This window comes from Bos indicus x Bos taurus, chromosome 14 (genome assembly GCF_003369695.1).
Source record: "Bos indicus x Bos taurus breed Angus x Brahman F1 hybrid chromosome 14, Bos_hybrid_MaternalHap_v2.0, whole genome shotgun sequence".
Lineage (NCBI taxonomy): Eukaryota > Metazoa > Chordata > Mammalia > Artiodactyla > Bovidae > Bos > Bos indicus x Bos taurus.
This window is the reverse complement of record NC_040089.1, coordinates 14,904,327-14,925,883: the sequence shown is the minus strand read 5'-3', so window position 1 is coordinate 14,925,883 and position 21,557 is coordinate 14,904,327. Positions and strand designations below refer to the sequence as shown.

The window sequence follows — 21,557 nt, the reverse complement described above, 5'->3', positions numbered from 1 at the left end:
TAACTGGTAGTCAGCACCAAAGAACTGATGCTTTCAAACTGTGGTGCTGGAGAAGACTGAGAGTCCCTTGGACAGTAAGGAGATCAAACCAGTCAGTCCTAAAGGAAACCAACCCTGAATACTCATTGGAAGGACTGATACTGAAACTGAAGCTCCAATACTTTGGCCACCTGATGGGAAGAGCCGACTCATCAAAGACCCTGATGCTGGGAAGGATTGAAGGCAGGAGGAGAAGGGGGCAGAGGATGAGATGGTTGGAGGGCATCACTGATTTAATGGACATGAACTTGGGCAGACTCCAGGAGATGGTGAGGGACAGGGAAACCTGGTGTGCTGCAGTCCACGGGGTCACAAAAAGTCAGAGATGACTGGGCGACTGAGCAACAAGAACAGTGTTACAGGAGTCTGTTGAGACAGAGACTTTGTAACCAGGGGTTTTATTCATTTTAGACTTGCTCTATATCATATTTCACAGTGTCTGCCTAATGTAAAATGGTTTGTGCTCTTTTAGTATAACTGCAACTTTCTTTGAAGAACCGTAGTTTGGATTCTCCCAAAAGCAGACCCCAGGCAGAGATTCTGAGTGCCAGCAGTCAAAATGGAGGTGATCTGAGGAAGCTTCACTTGGGGAGTGAGGAACTGATCCAGGGAAAGGCGGAAGCCAGTGAAGGCGCGCGGATGAGTCACTTGTCACCATGTGCACTGGGCCTGAGTTGTGCTACGGGCCCTTTAAGAGGCAGTATTGGCTGATCTCGAAGCCCCACGGAGGGGTAGGCTCACTGGGGTATTTATTAGTTCTTGTTCTGTATCAGTTGAGGGTCACTCATGGAGGCATTATCTCCCTGGCCTGCCCCCAGAGAGGGCTGAACGCACTACTGTGGCATAGAAAGAGCTCAGACCAAGAGATGTAGGGATTTGGGGCAAGAAGGCAGCAGAGTTTACGGGAACTGTCACCAAACTGCTGATGATCTTCGGGGTGGGCTGATGGGATTAGGGTGGGACATTGGTGTCTATGAAGTGCAACCATAATATTGAAAAAGAACAACAACCTATAAAAGGACTTGACTTTTCAAGTGCATTAAATAACCAGGGTTCATATGGAGAGACCGTCTTCCAGGTCAGAAGATGCTATAAAATCGACCCAGGTGAAGATGATGTTGGAGTCAGGGACCACAGCTGCCTGTACCACCTTGCATCAGAATCCCAGCCTCTGGCCTCTCCTTGTCAGCTGCCTTGAATTGGTAGGACACTGGACTTGTTGATGACCAGGTGACAATGACAAGGGAGGTACAAGGCAGGACTCCAGAGAGAATTTTAAGGCCTTGGCCAGCCAGACACAGCATTCTTGCTCTAACAGGTATCCTCTGAATGAAGAGAAATGAATCACCTCTTGTTTAAAACATGGCCAGTAGCTGAGATTATTAAGAGCAAAAATAAACTTCCTTGTCCAGAAGGGAAAGAGTTGGTCAAATACTAAGATTTGAACTTAACTCTTTAATAGCCAGACTATGAACAGACAGAGAACGGAGAGTTACTTTTCAAACTCAGATCACTCCTACGAGCAAAGCTATTCATGATTGCTGACATTTATTGAATGGTTACTCTGTGCTGGGCTTTCTGCTGTGCTTTTTATGTGTCTGACTTCACTGACTCCTCACAACATCCTTTCTGAATAGCTCCAGTTCCTAGATGTGGGAAGTGGGTCTTAGGTTCAGTAACTTGACTAGGTCCTGGGAAGAGCAAGGGCAGAACTGGGATCTGAAATCAGACATGACTTTATGAACTTGAGGAGTTCTCTAAGATGACAGCTAAGATCAAGTGTGTCCTCTTAAATGGCTTGCATGTAGGTTTGCCAAGGAGTAACTGGGCTGTTATTGTTAGGTTTGGGGGCCTGGGTATACTATCAAGACATCTCAGTGTTGCAAAGTCACTGCGTGTGCATGGAAGTGTCTGTGGGTACCAGATGGTTGGAAAAGATCCTGTGGACAACTCCAGGCCCTAACATCCCAAACGTGGCTCCAGACTTCCCAAGAAGCAATCTAGCTTCCAAGGAATGGAAGGCTCTGGAGTGATGATGGATGTCCTGGGAATTGGGTGACTGTGGTGCTTATTTTGGGTTCCACCCTTTGCTGGTTGTTTGACTTCAGGCAAGGGACTTAGTCACCAGGGAACCTACTTTTCTCATCTGTAAAATGAGGATAATGAGTCCTGACTCCTGCCTTCCTCACAGGGAGGGCAGGAAGCTTCCTGAGATCACCTCACTAGAGTCTTTTGATCTGCTTGAAAGCATCCTTCTTAATTGCCCGGCTGGGCACTTGAGCAGCTGGGCGAAAGTTTTATGACCCGAGATTCCCACAGCCCATAATCCACATGCTCCCAGAAGCCCTCTGAGGTTTTCAGTGAGAGATTCGGCCGGCGAAGGTTCCGCCAGGCCATCAACAGAGATTTCTCAGGGACTTAGTCATGTAATAGGCGGTTTCCCAGGGAAGTGCTTGCCAAGGCTTCCACTTGTTCATGTAATATTTCTTAAGAGCTCTGATGTACACATGGCGATTTCTCACCCCTCCCCAGACTTGTGCACAGCAGTCTTGTCTGGTGTCATGGAATCCTGCCAACCATCCAGGACAGCTCTTGGCCACTTTAGCTAGAGCTTGAATGTGCTCTGTGTCCTCTGGGTTCAGTGGGTTTTTTTTTTTTTTAATTTTTTATTGGAGTACAGTTGTTTTATAATGCTGTGTTAGTTTCTGCTGCACAGCAAAATGAATCAGCTATATTTACACATATATCCCTTCTTCCTTGGATTTTCTTTCCATTTAGGTCACCACAGAGCACTGGTAATATTAGTACTCTATTATATGCATGTGTACGCGTGTGTGCTAAGTCGCTTCAGTCATGTCTGACTCTTTGCGACCCTATGGACTCTACCCTGCCAGGCTCCTCTGTCCATGGGATTCTCCAGGCAAGAACACTGAAGTGGGTTTCATGCCCTCCTCCGGGAGATCTTCCAGACCCAGGGATCGAACCTGTGTCTCCTGCAACTCCTGCGTTGCAGGCAGATTCTTTATTGCTGAGAACCGGAGAAGCCCTATCTATTGTATACATAATATCCACAGTGTGTACATGCCAGTCCCAATCTCCCAATTCATCCCACCCCTCCTTTCCCCCTTGGTATGTTCCAGTTTTTAAAAGGCTTCTTCAAATAAGTCATATGTCCACCTTCTCATTTCTTGTCTGAGCCATCACAAAAGCTTCCTAAAGACTTTCCCTGCCTCCAGCCCTGCTCTCTCTCTGTAGTCACGCTATACCCCGATGCATAAGATGTATCGCTTCTTTCCCCAAAACCCATCAGTCCTTCCCCACTGGCTGCACGATAAAAATGGAACAAATTAACCTGGCTTAAAAACCCTGCTCTAACGCAAAATCTGGCCCCCCCATTTCCTTTCTCTCCTCATTTCTCATCTCTTTCCATTGTCATTTTATTGGTTCAGCCTACCATTCTACTTTATTTGCTTATCACCTTCTATGTGCCAGGAGCTGTGTTATAGTCGGAAGCTAAATAAGAGCCCTGTTCTCATGAGGCTCACAGCCTCACGGGGGATAAAGATACATACACTGGTGAGTGCTGTGTAGCTGAGTAAGTGCCATGGGAACGAAGGCTTGACGGGAGCCCATTGGAAGGGAGACTGATCCGCCTAGGGTGAGGGTACCACGTCCAGCCCTCAAACTGATTAGGATGAGGCCCGCCAGAGTAAGAGGAGGATGGTGGGAGTGGAAAGTGTCAAGAGTGAGTGCAGCCTGAAAGAGGGAACAGGACATCGGGGAGATCGAGAGTGAAGTGAAATGAAGTGAAAGTTGCTCAGTGGTGTCCCCACTCTTTGTGACCCCATGGACTATACAGTCCATGAATTCTCCAGGCCAGAATACTGGAGTGGGTAGCCTTTCCCTTCTCCAGGGGATCTTCCCAACCCAGGGATCAAACCCAGGTCTCCTGCATTACAGGTGGATTCTTTACCAGCTGAGCCACAAGGGAAGTCCAAGAATACTGGAGTGGGTAGCCTATCCCTTCTTCAGCAGATCTTCCCCACCCAGGAATTGAATCAGGGTCTTCTTCATTGCAGGCGGATTCTTTACCAACTGAGTTACCGGGGAGCCCTGACAAGCCCGTGGCAATTCATGGTTTGTGGAGGAGCGCAGTTTCTGAAAGCCCTGGTGAGCCTTGCCTGGATCCTACCCTGGAAGGAAAGGAACTGGAAGCAGGAGAGTCACGTGGGGTCTGCCCTGGTGACTCTGGGCAGCCTGACAGATGCTCTCGGACCCCAGGCCTTTACTGGGGCTAGTCTTTCTCCCCCCTGCCCTTCCTTCCTTCCCCGCCTGTCCCTCTTCTCCCCCTGCTGTGGTTCTTCTCATGTTTCATGGTCCCCTTCAAATGCCATCTAGATCTGGGGTCAGTATTCGTTGTTCCCTCCTCTGGGCCCTTAAAGTCCTTTCATTGTGTGTTACCATTTATTGTATTCCATCTTATCTTTTATGTCAGTTGCACCTGTTCATCTCCCTCACTGGACTGAAAGTTCCTTAAAGAGCATATTAACTCTGGAATATTTATTTCTCATTTCCCACAGCACTTAGCATACAAAGCTTTGAGCCAGGCTTTTCTCAAGCTCCAGTTCCTCTGCTTATTGGCCATGTGATCTTGGACAAGTCACTCCATCTCTACGACCTCGAGTTGTCTCATCTGTAAAATGGGGATAATGATTTTTATTGCAGAGGATAATTGGGAGGATTACCTGGTTAGCACTCAGCAAACATTAGTTGCCCTCCTCCCTCCTCTGCTCTCTGGCTCATAAAGATTGCTGTAACATCCTGGGAGAGCATCCCTGAGGGAGGGGTACCCTGCTTTTCCCATGGGTCCAGATGTCAGATGCCATCTGTACTGGTTTGCTGAGCACCTGGGCAGAAAGGCGGGCTACCAACATTACTGCGTGGATCCTTGGTTATCAGTGGCAGTCAACACCACCCATTCTAATCTGATCTTTTTTTTTTTTTTTTTTTTTGACACCTTCCATGGAACACTCATCCTTAATTTAAACAAAAAGGTATTGCAAGAAAAAAAAAAAATTTAAAATCACGTGAGTTTCCTTGGGTGGATTATGCACTCAACCAAGGTGGGCTCCCAGGGAGAGGAGGAACTGCTGTCTGCCCCTGTCTTTCCCCTTTCTACCTGGTTGCTGCTCAGCCTGTGTACAAAGGCTGTACTCGGAGATGACAAGGGTCATCGTCATGGCTGCAGTCGTCCATGACATTACCACCGTCAGCAGCAGCAGGACGCTCCTCCCCTTGCCTCGTCACCGCCCTTTGGGTGGGGGGCAGGGCAGACCTCCACTCCCTCACTTCCTCTACCATTCTCTGCAGCCTCCATCTGCATGGGTGCCGACAGAGCCTCATGAAGTCACCATCCTGAGTTTGTGCAAACTCGATTCTTACTGCAATCCTGGGAGGCAGGTTGAACAACTGCCATCATCTTAATTAGAGAGAAATCTTGGTACAGAGAAGTCAAGTGATTTGCCCAGGTCATGGAGTGAGCTGGGAGAGGAGTGGGGATCAGACAGGGTTGGGGCTGGGTCTCAGGTGGTTTGAAGCCTGAAGACAATTGTTCGAAAGAGAGAACAGCTCTGCTTCCCCTTAATATAATGGTGTCTGAGAAATTTTTTTAAAGCATCATGCCTGCGTGCTAAGTCACTTGTGTCTGACTCTTTGAGACCCACTGGACTGCAGCCCGCCAGGCTCCTCTGTCCATGGGATTCTCCAGGCAAGAACATCGGAATGGGTTGCTGTGCCCAGCCCCAGAGGATCTTCCGGACCCAAGGATCGAATCTACATCTTTTGTCTCCTGCGTTGGCAGGCAGGTTCTTTATCACGAGTGCCACCTGGGATGCAAGAGAAGAAGCTGATTCCTTTTTCTACTTCAGGTAATTGGAACACCCATTGTGTGCCTGGGACATCTACGAGTTGGCTGCCTAAATAAAGACTGAAGGAGCACATAAAGAATTGAAAGGATATAAGGCTTTGCCCTGGGATTTATGGGGCTGGTATTATTTCTGGAATATTCCACAGATGCTGCTAACCTTCCTGCCTTGGCTCAGAGACATGTAAAATTGCATCAACATGTTCATCTTCCATGAAAGTGCTGAAGGCAGACCGTCCTTCTCTCTTCTGCTTTACTCCTGTTTCCTCATGGGAAGAGCAGTTCTGTTGTCACATTGGGAATGCTGGGAAAGACTGACGAATACTGGGTCACATTAGTCTATGGAGCAGAGTTAATACCGAATCTTTGCTTCTCTTTCTCCTGCTGGACCTGTCTGGATTCTGACACTGTTCCTTGCATTTTGAGTCTTCATGCTTTAAACTGCCTTCCCTCCCCTGCAGGTGTTTTAGGAAAAGTTTTGGCTAAAGAACAGAGATGATTCCTTTATTTATTTGCCAGTCTCTTAATTAATTAAAAAAAAAAACCTACTTCAATCAGGCTGGTGTGCAAGGTTTAGAATTCCAAGAGACATATATCAGCAAATGGATTTTTCAACAAGATTTTTTCCATTTTCTGTGCAAGATAAAGTTGAGATCGGAGCAGGTGTTACCTGTACTGCCTTCTCAGCTGTCTGCTGGAGAGAGTTCCTTCCTTGACCCATGAGTGCTATGTGGGTGAGTGCCCTTTCTTGGGACGTAGAAAGCACTGGGGTTATGGTTCTCAAACCCAGTGGTGCATGATAGTTACTCTGACCGCTTGAATCAGAGTTCCCTGGAGGTAGGCCCAGGCATTGGACTTTAAAAAAAACTCTGTTTAGAATACAGATATGGATGATATATCTGTGTTCTAGTATGCAGTATGAACCACTGCTGCAAGGCAGTGTGCCTTGCTAAAGATTATGACATTTAAATAAAGTGAAATTTTTCATTTCCGCAGACAGTTCCTTCTATTGTCTAGAGGGAATAGGTGCCTAGTAGGAGAAGCAACCTGGTACCTAGAGAGAAGTACCTAGTACCAAGAGGGAGAAGCACCTTAGTACTGAGAGAGAGAAGTATCTAGCACCAAGAGGGAGAAGCACCTTAGTACTTAGAGAGAAGTACCTAGTACCAAGAGGGAGAAGCACCTTAGTACTGAGAGAGAGAAGTACCTAGCACCAAGAGGGAGAAGCACCTTAGTACTTAGAGAGAAGTACCTAGTACCAAGAGGGAGAAGCACCTTAGTACTTAGAGAGAGAAGTACCTAGTACCAAGAGGGAGAAGCACCTTAGTACTTAGAGAAATAACTAGTACCCAGTGGTGTGCTCAGTTGCTCAGTTTTGCCCAACTCTTTGTGACCCCATTAACTGTGGGCCACCAGGCTGCTCTGTCCATGGAATTTTTCAGGCAAGAATCATGGAGTGGGTTGCCATGTCCAACTACAGGGGATCTTCCCAACTTAGGGATCGAACATGCATCTCTTGAGTCTCCTGCATTGGCAGGTGGGTTCTTTACCACTGTTCCACCTGGAAAGCCCCATACTATACCTGATCTTAGCCAAAAGGTCGAGAAGCATCTTAGTACCTAGAGAGAGATGTACCTAGTACCTAGTGGGAGAAGCACCCTTGTACCTGGTGGGAGGAGAAGGGATGAGAAATGGTTCTTTCAGCTCCAATACCTCCTAAGAGGTTTCTATAAGCCTTCATCTATTAATCTTCTTGCCAATCCTTAAATAGGTGCCACTATTCAAATGGAATTCAGTGAAGAGACTGTGGTTCAGAGAAATTTAGGGACGTGCCTGAGGCTTATGTGGTAGATAAGGGTAGAACCAGGAGTTGAATGCAGCCCTACTTAGCCCCAAAGGCCAATTCCTTTGCTCTCTACCTGTGGGTCACATCCAGTGGCCCCTTCAGCCCTCTTACAGCCCCTATGATGGCAGTTTGGCCCCCTCCTCCTCTGATGCCTCTGAACAACAGGATCTATTGTAGTTGCACCCCCCAGGTAGCCTGGGCAAACCTTGTGAGCAAGGGGCCTTTCCTCTTAACCAAAGGACCATCCGATATTCCTAAAATTCCCCGGTCAGCCTACATATTAATCTCCAAGCCTGACCCACACATGAGTGGCATCACGTTTTTGATCTGATATGTATCTTGATTTTCAGCTCAGAAAAAACAGTCCCCATAACCACAGCTCCCACTGAACTCGTTTCTCAGAATCCCTCCAAGAACCTGGGACTACTGTGTGTAAGAAACATAGGACTGGGGACTCTGCAATACTTCCTGACTCTTCCTCCCAATTCGTCCTATTCTCTTCAGCTGGGTGACAGCTGTTGAGAGGCTGGCATGGCTGCTTAGGAACAAATGGAGCAAAGCCTCTTGGTCTCTGATAAAAGCCAATTTTACAAAAACTGTACAATAAGACAGGTTTCACAGAGGCATGATCATATATACTTAGGCTTTTAAACAAAATATTTTTGTTTATTTTATTTTTTTGGCTGTCCTGGGTCTCAGTTGTGGCACATGGGCTCTTTGGTCTTCATTGCGACCTGTGGAATCTTAACTGTGACATGTGAGTCCTAATTTCCTGCCCAGGGATTGAACCCAGGCCCCCTGCATTGGGAGCGTGGTCTTAGCCACTGGGCCACCAGGGAAGTCCCTATACTTAGGGTTTTGATTCACTGGAAACTCCATATGTACCAGCAATAAGATCTGACCTCCCTCTCGCACACACACCTAACGTGACCCGAGTGTGTATTCCCGTAAGTGGCCCCTTTCTACTGAAAGTCAGGCCATGTGGGGGTCATCATCAATCCTGGGTGCTGGCTTAGAGAACAGCATGAAGACTGAAGGTACTCAGAGATGGTACTCTGACATGGCAGAGGGATTTGAGATGGTACAGGAAAATGAAAAGAAATAAAACTAAGAAAACTTGTATAACTTGGAAGGGACTCGGGAAAAAGCAATGGATATATTCTTTATGGGGTCAGTCTTAAAGGAAATCAGTCCTGAATATTCATTGGAAGGACTGATGTTGAAGCTGAAGCTCCAATACTTTGGCCACCTGATGCGAAGAACTAACTCATTGGAAAAGACCCTGATGCTGGGAAAGATTGAAGGCAGGAGGAGAAGGGGACAACAGAGGATGAGAGGGTTGGATGGCATCACTGACTCAACGGACATGAGTTTGAGCAAGCTTCAGGAGTTGGTGATGGACAGGGAAGCCTGGTGTGCTGCAGTCCATGCAGTCGCAAAGAGTTGGACATGACTGAGCAACTGAACTGAACTTATGGGGTTTCCCTGGTGGCTCAGATGGTAAGGAATCTGCCTGCAGTGTGGAAGACCTGGGTTTGATCCCTGGGCTAGGAAGATCCCCTGGAGAAGAGAATGGCAATCCACTCCAGTATTCTTGCCTGGGAAATCTCATGGACAGAGAAGCCTATCCTCTGGACAGAGGAGGCTACAATCCCTGGAGTCGCAAAGAGTCAGTGTGGCCTCGAGGGCTGCACACTGTGTCAGGCTAGACCAGGGTAGACAAAAGAAGCCGCAAAGATCAGATTGGCTTAATACAATCACAGTTCATCTCTTGCTCTGCTAAAGGGCAAAGCAGATGGTGAGTTCTTTTTAGTTTTGTACATGGTATTAACACGATCTGGAATATACAGCCTGTGGGACAGCTGCTGCTGAGGAAGAGAGAGTCGGAAGAGGCATATTAACCTCAAGTTGCTTCAGCCTAGATGTGACCCACTGTATCCCAAAGTAGAGAGCATGGTTTCATGGACCCATGCATCCTTCACTCAGTTGAACGATTGTCAACATTTTGCCAATCTCATTTCATCTATTGCTTCCCAGTGATTTTAGAGTAGGGAGCAGAATTTTTAAAATAAATCCCAGAATCCTCTTGTTTTACACATAAACATCCCAGTATCCAAGTTCATTTTGGTGGTGGATTTTGGGGGCAGGAGTAAGGCCTAGACCAGCCCTCTGTGGGGAGGGTGCTGCCTTTTTTCTGCCACAGTCAAAGGAACAGTCATACACATGCATTCATCCTGTCTTGATTCTGGACTATGGCCTCCCTTCCCTGTGAATAAGGCCAGGATCTGCCAGACTCAGGAAAGAAGCAGTGCAGAAATTCTGTCTGTAACCAGGACAAGAAAAAAACATGTCTTCAGTGGGTCCCTTAGTGCAATCACCCCCCTTTTCCGATGAGTCCCCTGCCCCTTGTGGGGCCTCTGAGACCTGCCGGATGTGTGTCCGTGTCCGCTGAGTCACCCGTGTCATTCTTTTTATCTTATTGGCCTGTGTTTGTCATTTTCGAGCAGTGTGACTCACCCAGCCGAGAGGAAAATGCAGAGCCTGGAAAGCTGAGTCTTTTGTCAAACCCTCACGGCCACTCCTCTGGAAGCAAAACCCTTTTGCTTTGAACTTTCACCTGAGCACCCCAAAGAAGGGGCCTCAGGGGCTTTTGGACCTTTTGGAAGGGCCAACCAGTCAATTCTAAAGGAAATCAGTCCTGAATACTCATTGGAAGGACTGATGCTGAAGCTGAAACTCTAATATTTTGATCACCTGATGCGAAAAACCAACTCAGTGGAAAAGACCCTGATGCTGGGAAAGATTGAAGGTGGGAGGAGAAGGGGACAAGAGAGGATGAGATGGTTGCATGGCATCACCAGTGCAATGGACATGAGTTTGAGCAAGCTCTGGGAGTTGGTGATGGACAAGGAGGCCTGGTGTGCTGCAGTCCATGGGGTCACAAAGAGTCAGACATAGCTGAGTGACTAAACTGAACTGAACTGAACTGGTCAGGGTGCCAGACTCTGGGCTGGATCCAGGCAGCCTTCTCGAAAATCTCCCTCCCACTCTCCAACCTGCCTGTTGGGTCTTCCCAGAGGGCGTGTCATTCTGGGACTGGGCCCTTTAGAAGCGGAGGAGAGAAAGCTCTTAACCCCACACCCTAAGAAGCATCTTCCTCCAGAGAGGCAGCCAAGGTGAGAAGCAGGAAGGGCCATTGGAGCGCCCACTCTTTGCCCCTCTCGGGCTCAATAACATCCACGCCTACACAGTGTCGGCCTCCTGGGCTAGGTGTGGGCGCCGTGCTTGGTTCCTCATCTGTTCCTGCTTGGAAGAGAGTGGAGGAGTCTTTTGATGTTCTGGACCATGGCAGACACTGGGCCTCCTGCTTCCATGGCAGCCCACCACCCTCGCATTACCCAGGGCTCTATTCTTTACACAGCAGCCAGAGTGGCTGTCCCATGTGGAAGAACAGATCACAATACACCCCTGTTTAAAAGTCTGCAGGGACTTCCCTGGCACTTAAAATAAAATCCATTTCATCACCATGACCTACAATCTTGGGAGACAAAGTGGTCCCCCAGCCTTGGGGTGGAAGGTGGGAGGGGAGGCCTGGGTAGAAATACAGAATCTCAGGGCCCACTCCAGGCTCAATGAACCAGAAGCTGCATCCATATCACATTAAAGTGTGAGAGGCCTCTACGACCTACGTGGGCCCAGCGGGTGGAGCCCAACTTTGATTGCTTCTCAGAATCTCCTGGGGAGTTTATACAGCGACAAGGCCCAGCCCCCAGGCCTGCTGGGATCTTGATTCAATAGCTCTTTGCTACCACCTGGAAGGTAGGTTTTATTGGTCCTACATCTGCAACCCAAGAATCCAAATCTCAGAGACTTACGGGGTTCCCGTGGACTCCCAGTCCCTCCGCATGGCTGGGACTGCTGGATAGGTACATTGCTGGCGGCAAAGGCAAAAGGAATCGGGGGGACGGGCTCTGGATTCAGGCTTGTCTGGGTCTGATTCCTGCTGCACCACATCCAAACTGGGCAAATCATTTATCACCTGAGCTTCATTTTCCTAATGTGTAAAACAAGGATAAGAAAGAACTTATGTCACGGTGATGTTAAGAAGACTAAATGAGGTAATTGTTCAGCATGGCATGCTGAGCACTTAGTAAATGTTACCTGCCACTATTATCATGGTTATTTATTATTCCTCACCCTCGATTTTTGGCCCTTTAAACAACAGAAGCTCTGAATTGTCTGGTTCCAGGCTTTTTCTCTAGAGGTTAGATGGTCGACGTGGCACAATGAAAAAGGCACAAGATTTAGAGTTCTCTGGTTTGCTGTGTGATTCATCTTATTATGCATTTACTTGTTCATTTAGGCTGCATGGGTCTTCACTGAGGCACCGGGCTTCTTCTCCTGTTGTGGTGCTCAGGCTTGGTTGCCATGCAGCACGTGGGAACCCAGGTCTCTGACCAGGGGTCAAACCAGCAGCGTCCCCTGCATTGGAGGGCAGATTCTTAACCACTGGACTGACAAGTAGTGTGATTAAATAGGCCACAGGGCCTCTCTAATCCTCTGTGTGTGTGTTCCTTATTTGTGAAATGGGGACATGAACACCCATCTCCAGAGTTGGGGAGAATATAGGATGTGAGGTCAGGTACAAGGCCTTAACCAGTCTGATCTTGTTAGACTGTGAGTCATTCTATCACATTCTATCAAACGTGTACACTATCAAATTGTGTCCTTGAAATGTCACCCTGTATATAGCAACGTCGACTAAAAAGCACAATCTAAAAGTGGAGAATTGTGTTTTATTCGGTGGATTTTTCTGAGGCTGAAGTCTGATATACAGCCTCTCAGATCGCTCTGAGGGACTGCTCCAAAGAGGTAAGGGAGGAGCCAGGGCACATAAGAGTTTGGCAATAAGAACCAGGTGACCGGAACATCAAAAAATTACTATTAATTAAAGGAAACCAGACCTCTCAAGTTAATGAATTTAGCATTTTTCTTTGTATGGGGAAGATGCAAGAGTCTGGGCTTGTTAAAATAATTCCTTTCATAGGCACCTTAGCCATCTACGGCCAGTATCCTTCTTTTCTCCATCCTGAATCCCCTCTGGGTATGCCAGTTGAGAGCAGCTACAGTGGCTGCTGGCTGCAAAATCCTTTATTTTCTGAATGACAGGAGACATTTGTCATCCACAGCAATAACCTTGAGCAGCAGGGCCCTGAGGGTAAGATGGGTTCTTTCCTGGCAAGAGTCCAGGGTTGACATCCTAGGCAGATCCCACTGTCTTTTCTAATGTGGAGGAAATTGAGAACCCAAAGGTAAAATGCGATGGGCCACTGATCAGGGACAGCTCAGCCCTGTCTGGGAGGCCAAGAGCACAGGTTCTGGAGCCCCCCTGCCTGGATGCACATTGATTCTACCCTTACTAGCTGTGTGACTTTAGGGAAGTGATTTAACCTCTCTGTTCTTCATTTTCCCTGGCTGTAAATTGAAGCCAAACTACCTCCCCTATTGAGTGGCTGTGAGGGTGGAATGAGTTAATACATGGAAATACTTGGAGTCATGCTTAGCACAGAGCAAGGGCTCTGTAATTGTTTTACACTCCCTGGTTAGCTGAAATGTCTCTTTCGTGAGCCCACCTAATGGGACTTGCAATGTTCTGTTTGTTAATCTTATTTCCCTATGAGACCATCCCTGTGTTCCCAGTGCCTAGCAGCAGAGGGCTGGATATGTGCCTGGTATTTATTGATATTATTATTTTCATTAGGAAGGTTGAGAGTGTTCAGTGATGAGCTGACATGAGCTAGATGCTTGCAGACCAGTGTCACAGAAATTAGATCCGAGTCAGCAAGCCCTGTGGTCAGTCCAGGAATGCCTGATCCCAGGCCTGGAGTCACGCAAATTGCATCAGTGGGGGAGAATTACTTAGCATTTGTGCTGTGCAAGGGGCCAAATGTGTGTACACTCTTCACTCATGCCCATGGTGTTGGAAAGATGGGTGGGTGAGAATTCATCATCGGAAAGAAAACATTCTCATTGCCAGTCAATCACTGAACCCTCAGACTTTTATGACTCTCATCAAACTCTCTTTCTGTCCACGCTGACTCAGGCAGAGAGGAAGCTTCCAGACTCGCAGAGTGGAGCATCTGTCAGAAAAACAAGCTTTCCTCTTGCTAAAACTGGCATTAATGCATTTTATGCAATTGAAATAGTGTCTTTTTTTTTTTTTTTTTTTTTTTACCAAATTCTAAGTCACTGAGGAGGGGATGACAGAGGATGAGATGGTTGGATGGCATCACCGACTCAATGGACATGGGTTTGGGTAGACTCCGGCAGTTGGTGATGGACAGGGAGGCCTGGCGTGCTGCGGTTCATGGGGTTGCAAAGAGTCGGACACGACTGAGCAACTGAACTGACTGAACTGAAAGTCACTGAGGAGTCCCTTTTTTTGAGAAGGTGAGAAACTGCACCTCCTTCCATAGGTACATTTTCATATTAAGTTTTTTTTTTTTGATGTCTGATCTTATTTATTTGTTACTCTTAGAACATCTCATTTTTGACTGGACTCAGAAGTAGAAGCTCTCAGAGAAGACAGCCTCCATCTCTTGGCAATCTGTTCCTGCCGTTTTTCTTTGGCCTCTTTCATTCTCTTGGCCAAAAGTTTAGCATATTCTGCAGCCTCTTCTTTATTTTTCTTAGTACGCTGTTTCTTCAGCGCAATATGCCGGCGTTTGTGTTGCAGAACTCATGGAGTCAGGAGCCGCTGAATCTTGGGTGCTTTAGTCCTAGGTTTCTTACCGTCTTTATTTAGGGGCTTTCGCACAACACATTGGCCGGCATCGTCTTCTTTAGAGAGATTGAAAAGTTTGCGGATTCTGCTAGCTCTTTTGGGACCCAGGCGACGAGGCACTGTAGTATCAGTGAGTCCAGGAATATCCTTCTCCCCTTTTTTCACGATGACCAAATTGAGAACACTCAGATTGGCATCCACAATGCAACCCTGTACAGATTTGTGCTTTCTCTCTCCAGTCCTCCTTGGTCCGTAACAGGAATGCCCCCCTTACTCAGTAGCAGGCGAACTCGGCCATGGGTCAAGACACCCTGCTTCATGGGGAAACCCTGCTTATCATTCCCGCCACTGTTTCAGACCACATAACCCTTCCATTCTTCACCCAGAGCATCAGCAGCAACTTCTGTGGCCATAAGCTTCTTGTAGAAGGTATGAAGTTTTCGTTCATTGTCCACTTCAATGAGCTTCTGGCAGCCCGTGGCCGGGAAAGAGATGTTCAGCTTCATTCTGAAGTGGCCGACAGCCTCCGAGGCGCCACGAAAAAGAGCCATATTAAGTTTTAATTTAGCAAATGCTCATATGGCACTGTTCTGCCAGGCAATGTAAGTACTTTATAACTATTAGCTCATTCGAACCTTCAAAAGACCTATGGAGGCAGGTAGCATGTCCCCATTTTATAGATGAGAAAACCAAGGCACAGAGAGGTAATTAATTGTCCAAAACCCACAGCTGCTATCACACAGTCAAGGGTCTATTAGCTTGGCTCCAGAATCTGCATTATATCCCTAGGCTGTGTCGTTTCGTTTAATTCTTGCAATCCTCATGTAAGTCTGCAACCATCCTGCAGGTAACTTCCTCAGAGGACAATGAGGCTCTGAGAAGTTAACTTGGCTCAAGGTCAAGTGACAGAGCTACAGTAGGAATTCACTTTTGTCTGATTCCAAAGTGACCGCAGGCTGAACTGACCGCTCAGTCTGTGGAGGAAGAATGTTCAACCCTCATAGGCGCTGACACATGGATGCTTTCCTTACATGTTCTGTGGATGGCCAGGAACTCCCACCGTTTGAATTCTCCTTTCTCTTTTTCCGTTTTCTTTCTTTGCTTCCACTTGTCACAGTGGAACCGACAGTTGAACCTTGGACGGTGGTGCTGATAGTCAAGAACACCTTTGCCTTGCCATTCACTGCAATGAGAGTGTTGCTGACATCTTCCTCTCGGTTCCCCAAGGACATTGATGTACTGGTGGCTCCTTGAGGAACAGGAAGAGCCCTGCAGAAGTTAGGAAGAAGATGGTGGTGCTGACCACGAGTCTGCCTCTGGTTTGCAGGGCAAGTTGGACAAGTTACTTAATTTCTCTGATCTTCAGTGTTAGCTTTTAGAATTGGTTAAGATTTAGGGTTGGTTGATTAGATTTTTTAAATTAATTACTATTATTATTTTTTTTGACCAAGTGTGGGGCTTACAGGATCTTAGTTCCTGGACCAGGGATAGAACCCAGGCCCACAGCAGTAAAAGTGCTGGGTCCTAACCACTGGACCACCAGGGAATTCCCTAATTTAGTTTTTGTTTTTTGGTTTTTTTTTTAAGCTGAAGAATATTTAAATCATGCTGCTGCTGCTAAGTTGCGTCAGTCGTGTCCAACTCTGTGCGACCCCATAGACGGCAGCCCACCAGGCTCCCCCGTCCCTGGGATTCTCCAGGCAAGGACACTGGAGTGGGTTGCCATTTCCTTCTCCAATGCATGAAAGTGAAAAGTGAAAGTGAAATCGCTCAGTCAAAGAACACTAAAAATTGCTCTAAATACAAAATTTCATCATAGGGGCCATGGAGGGCTCTGCAGAGCTTAAGTCTGGAAATCACTAGATCAGGAAATATCAAGTTTGCACGATTACATGAAGCCAACAGGACAAGTGTATTCATTTCCTAGGACTGTGGCAACAAATGACCACAAATTTGATAACTTAAAGCAATAAAAATTTATTCTCTGACAATTCTAGACCAGGAGGTCAAGCTCAAAGTGTTGGCAGAGTTAAAGTCACTCCACAGGCTCTGGGGAAGAAACCTTCCTTGTCTCTTCTTAAACTTCTGTGGTTCTGACCCTCCTTGACTTGTGGCTGTGTAACTCCAATCTTGGTTTCCATCTTCACTTGGACTCCTCCTCTGTGTTCTGTGTCTTCTGGCTCTTACAAGGACATATCATTATGGGATTTAGACTCCACCTGGATATATTCCAGGGTGTTCTCAATTCAAGATGCTCTACTTATATCTGCAAAACCCCTTTGCCCAAATACAGTCATATTCAGGGTTCCCAGGGATTTGGAGATGGACTTATCTTTTTGGGACCACTGCTGAACCCACTGCAATCAGTAATAACTTTTAAGCATCTACTATGTGCTAAGCATGACAAGGACACAGAGATAATTAAGACAGAAATGTTATCCCCCAAGAGCTTCTAGTCTCCTTTGACAATCTCTGCTGAATTTGAGGCCTTAGAATTGATGCTTTCCTCCCTCCTCTACTCCCTCCCTCCTTCCTTCTTTCTTTTTAAAGATGAGTTTATGAAGATATAATTTACAGACGGTAACCTTTGCCCTGTGTAGGTAAACAGCTGGGGAAATAGGCTCAGAGCAGTAGCACAATTTCCTCCAGTGTACACAGAGAAGAGATGGCAGAGACTGGGGCTTGAACCTATGTTCTTTGCCATCAGAGTCTGCATCAGTCTCCATGGTCTCTACTTTTCCCCCTTTGTTCTTGTTGTTTAGTTGCTAAGTTGTGCCCAACTCTTTGTGACCCCATGGACTATAACCTGCCAGGCTCCTCTGTCCATGGGATTTCCCAGTCAAGAATACTGGAGTGGGTTGCCATTCCTTTCTCCAGGGGATCTTCCTGACCCAGGGATCGAACCCACATCTCCTGCATTGGCAGGTGGATTCTTGACTGCTGAGCCAGGAGGGAAGCCTACCAGAGCCACCAAGTAACTCTTCCGCTGGGTGATTCCAACTCCTTGCCTGAGGAGGCTGACCAGATGTTTTCTAGCTGCTCTTAGAGCTCTGACCTTGAAAACTCCCATGGTGAAGCGGAGGGGAACACTCCTTATTCAGAGGAGACTTCCTAAAGTGAAAATCTCTGTGCCTCCTGGAAGCGTTGCCTATCTGTGTCTTGTGCCCTGTTAAGTGGATTTACAGCTTAGGAGATCTCATTTCCATTCAACTAATCCTCACAAAATAGACAACTGATTGAAACGATTCCTGTGGAGAAACTGCAAGCAGATGACCATGTTAATAATGATGCTCTGGGATCAGCGTGAGAATGGCTGACTCAATCCCTCTGCACCTCCTCGTGCTCACTGCTTCCCAGCTAATTACAGGAGAAAAATAAGGGCTGTCTATCAAGCACAAAGTTTGTCAAAAGACTTAAAAAAATTGCAGGCTTCCTTGGCGGCTCAGTCGTAAAAAGTCTGCCTGCCAGTGCAGGAGACAAGGGTTCCATCTCTGGTCTAGGAAGATCCTGCGTGCTGCAGAGCAGCTAAGTCTGTGAGCCACAGCTGTTGAGCCCACACGCTCTGGAGCCCGAGCTCCACAACAAGAGAAAGCACCGCAGTGAGAAGCCTGTGCACTGCAACTAGAGACTCGTCTCCACACTCCACTGTCTGCACGACTGAAGTCTGTGCAGTAATGAAGACCCAGCACAGCCAAAAATACATATATAAATAATTAAAAATTATTTTAAAAGCTATTAAGAATAATATTTGAAATATGGTCTCTCATTCACTACCATTGATGATGATGTCCTTGAGTGAATATCGTGTGTTGACATTCCTCATGAAAGTGTGAAGACATTGCTACTGGCAAAACATTTAAAACCTTTTTTCAGCCGGTGAAAGCCATGATACATGAAACCCAGCACCCTACAAAATTTGATTAAATGTGATAATTTTAAATTTGTTGCTTAATAGTGAAGGTAAAAGGTCATCATCCATTGGTCAAAGCCTTGGTCATCTTGCTATGGTGAAATGGCTGAAGAAATATCTGAAAACTATAGAGTTACACATTATAATGGATTCTTGGTCATTAAATATTACTGGAAGATGCATAAGACCTGTTGCTGAAGAGGTGAAGAAAACAAATAATTCAGTGTGTGAGGTTTGCTATACACATTGTAATTTGGAAAGTACTAATGTTTGACTGCAGCTATGAAATTAAAAGACGCTTACTCTTTGGAAGGAAAGTTATGACCAACCTAGATAGCATATTCAAAAGCAGAGAAAATTACTTTGCCAACAAAGGTCCGTCTAGTCAAGACTATAGTTTTTCCAGTGGTCATGTATGGATGTGAGAGTTGGACTGTGAAGAAAGCTGAGCACCGAAGAATTGATGCTTTTGAACTGTGGTGTTGGAAAACACTCTTGAGAGTCCCTTGGACTGCAAGGAGATCCAACCAGTCCATCCTAAAGGAGATCAGCCCTGGGTGTTCTTTGGAAGGAATGATGCTAAAGCTGAAATGCCAGTACTTTGGCCACCTCATGCGAAGAGTTGACTCATTGGAAAAGACCCTGATGCTGGGAGGGATTGGGGGCAAGAGGAGAAGGGGACGACAGAGGATGAGATGGCTGGATGGCATCACTGACTCGATGGACGTGAGTCTGAGTGAACTCCGGGAGTTGGTGATGGACAGGGAGGCCTGGTGTGCTGCGATTCATGGGGTCGCAAAGAGTCGGACACGACTGAGTGACTGAACTGAACTGAACTGAATGTTTCCAACATATGTTGTTTCTAGAGTCTTCAATTCAGTAATGAAAGGCGTTGGAGGACTCTTTTTCATAAGCTCTTAAAGAGGTATCAGAAAAAAAAATATAGTCTCAATAGTATGAGTTTCTTAACAAAAGCAGTGTTTTTGGTATTTATGTTGACTGGAATGAAAACAAATAGGTAAGTTCCAGCTGCTAGTACTGAATGTGAAGTTTACTGCAACATTGTCCATAGTAAGCTATTGAAACCAGGAGGTTAAAGTCGCAAAACACAGAGTAGAGTGGGATTTCACTGGTGTAAATCATTGTTGGGCTTCCCTGGCGGCTCAGTGGTAAAGAATCCACCTGCCAAGCTGGAGATGTGGATTCTATCCCTGAGTCGGGAAGATCCCCTAGAGAAGGGAGTGGCAACCCACTCCAGTATTCTTGCCTGGAGAATTCCATGGACAGAGGAGCCTGGCAGATGACAGTCCATGGGGTCACAAAGAGTCAGACATGACTTAGCGACCAAACAGCAGCAGCAGCAGATCATTGTACAGAGGCAAGATGTTTAAAGTATGGCAGAATCTTTGAAATACTTTGCAATTAGATAGGAAGTGCACCTGAAAATATTTTGTTCAAGCAGAAGTTCTCTCACTCTCTTTTGGCAAAGTCATTTCAAACTGTGAGTGAATATAAAATCAAGGGTTCCAAATTATTTGATCTTTTCAAGGTTGACAAGTGACTGTCGGGAGTAAGCTATAATAGATACATTTGAAGAAACCGAAGCATGCACATAAGTTGTCCCTGCAGGGTAAGTATATAATTTAATAATGAAGGAGACAGTAAATGCCGTTCAAGAAAATCCTTATAAATCACAATGAGATACCATCATACATGCATCGAAATGGCTGGAATGAAAGAGACAGTACCAAGAATGGGTGGGAATAGAACACCCAGAACTCCCACAGGGCAGGGAATGCAAATTCATGCAACCCGTTCCAGCAACTGTTTGGCAGTATCTAATATTTGACAAAACAAAAAACAGAAGCAAAGTAAACCCAGTGACCCAGCAATTCCACTCTAGGGACGTACCCAACAGAAATGCAAACAAGTCTTTACCAAAAGATGGTTCTGAGTGTAAACAGCAGCATTTCCCCTAATAGTCGAACACTGGGATTTACCCCAGGGCCCACCAAAAACAATGTGAATAAACTCCCTGCTGTGTATTCACACAAGACAATACTACATGTGATAAAAATGAATGACCGAGACAACTTCAGTTCCATGGATGAATCTCACAAATGAGATTTTGAGCAAAAGGTGCCAGACACATAGAAAGGTGCCTTCTGGTGGATTCCACTAATAAGAGGTTAAATAAAACACACACGGAACTAACCTGAAAGTTAAGAGTGGTTACCCTTGAGGGTGGGAGAAAATAACTGGAAAACGCACAAAGAGGGCTGCAGATAATGTCCTGTTTCTTGATCTCGGTCTGTAACTGGCTGTGCTCACTTTGTAAAACTACCTTGATCTGGACACTTATGTAGATTTTCCTGTATGCATATTATTTTTGACTAAAAAAAAGAAGATACTTTTTATATGAAGACAGTGCTTGAACACTGAAGATAGGAGTCATTTCCAGTGTTGAGTTCCAGTTCCAGTTCAGTGGCTCAGTCGTGTCCAACTCTTTGTGACCCCATGAATCGCAGCACACCAGGCCTCCCTGTCCATTTCTAACTCTGGGAGTTCACCCAAACTCACGTCCATCGAGTCAATGATGCCATCCAGCCATCTCATCCTCTGTCGTCTGCTTCTCCTCCTGCCTCCAGTCCCTCCCAGCATCAGGGTCTTTTCCAATGAGTCAACTCTTCACATGAGGTGGCCAAAGTACTGGAGTTTCAGCTTTAGCATCATTCCTTCCAATGAACACCCAGGACTGATTTCTTTAGAATGGACTGGTTGGATCTCCTTGCAATCCAAGGGACTCTCAAGAGTCTTCTCCAACACCACAGTTCAAAAGCATCAATTCTTCGGTGCTCAGCTTTCTTCACAGTCCAACTCTCACATCCATATATGACCACTGGAAAAACTATAGTCTTGACTAGACGAACCTTTGTTGGCAAAGTAATGTCTCTGCTTTTGAATATGCTATCTAGGTTGGTCATAACTTTCCTTCCAAGGAGTAAGCGTCTTTTAATTTCATGGCTGCAGTCACCATCTGTGGTGATTTTGGAGC

The 21,557-nt window shown here is 46.3% G+C and overlaps 1 pseudogene; it reads right to left on the bottom strand.

The window, feature by feature from the left end:
* Positions 1–14,310: 14,310 nt before the first annotated feature.
* LOC113903938 lies at positions 14,311–15,137 on the bottom strand (annotated as a pseudogene).
* Between the last annotated feature and the right edge of the window lie 6,420 nt (positions 15,138–21,557).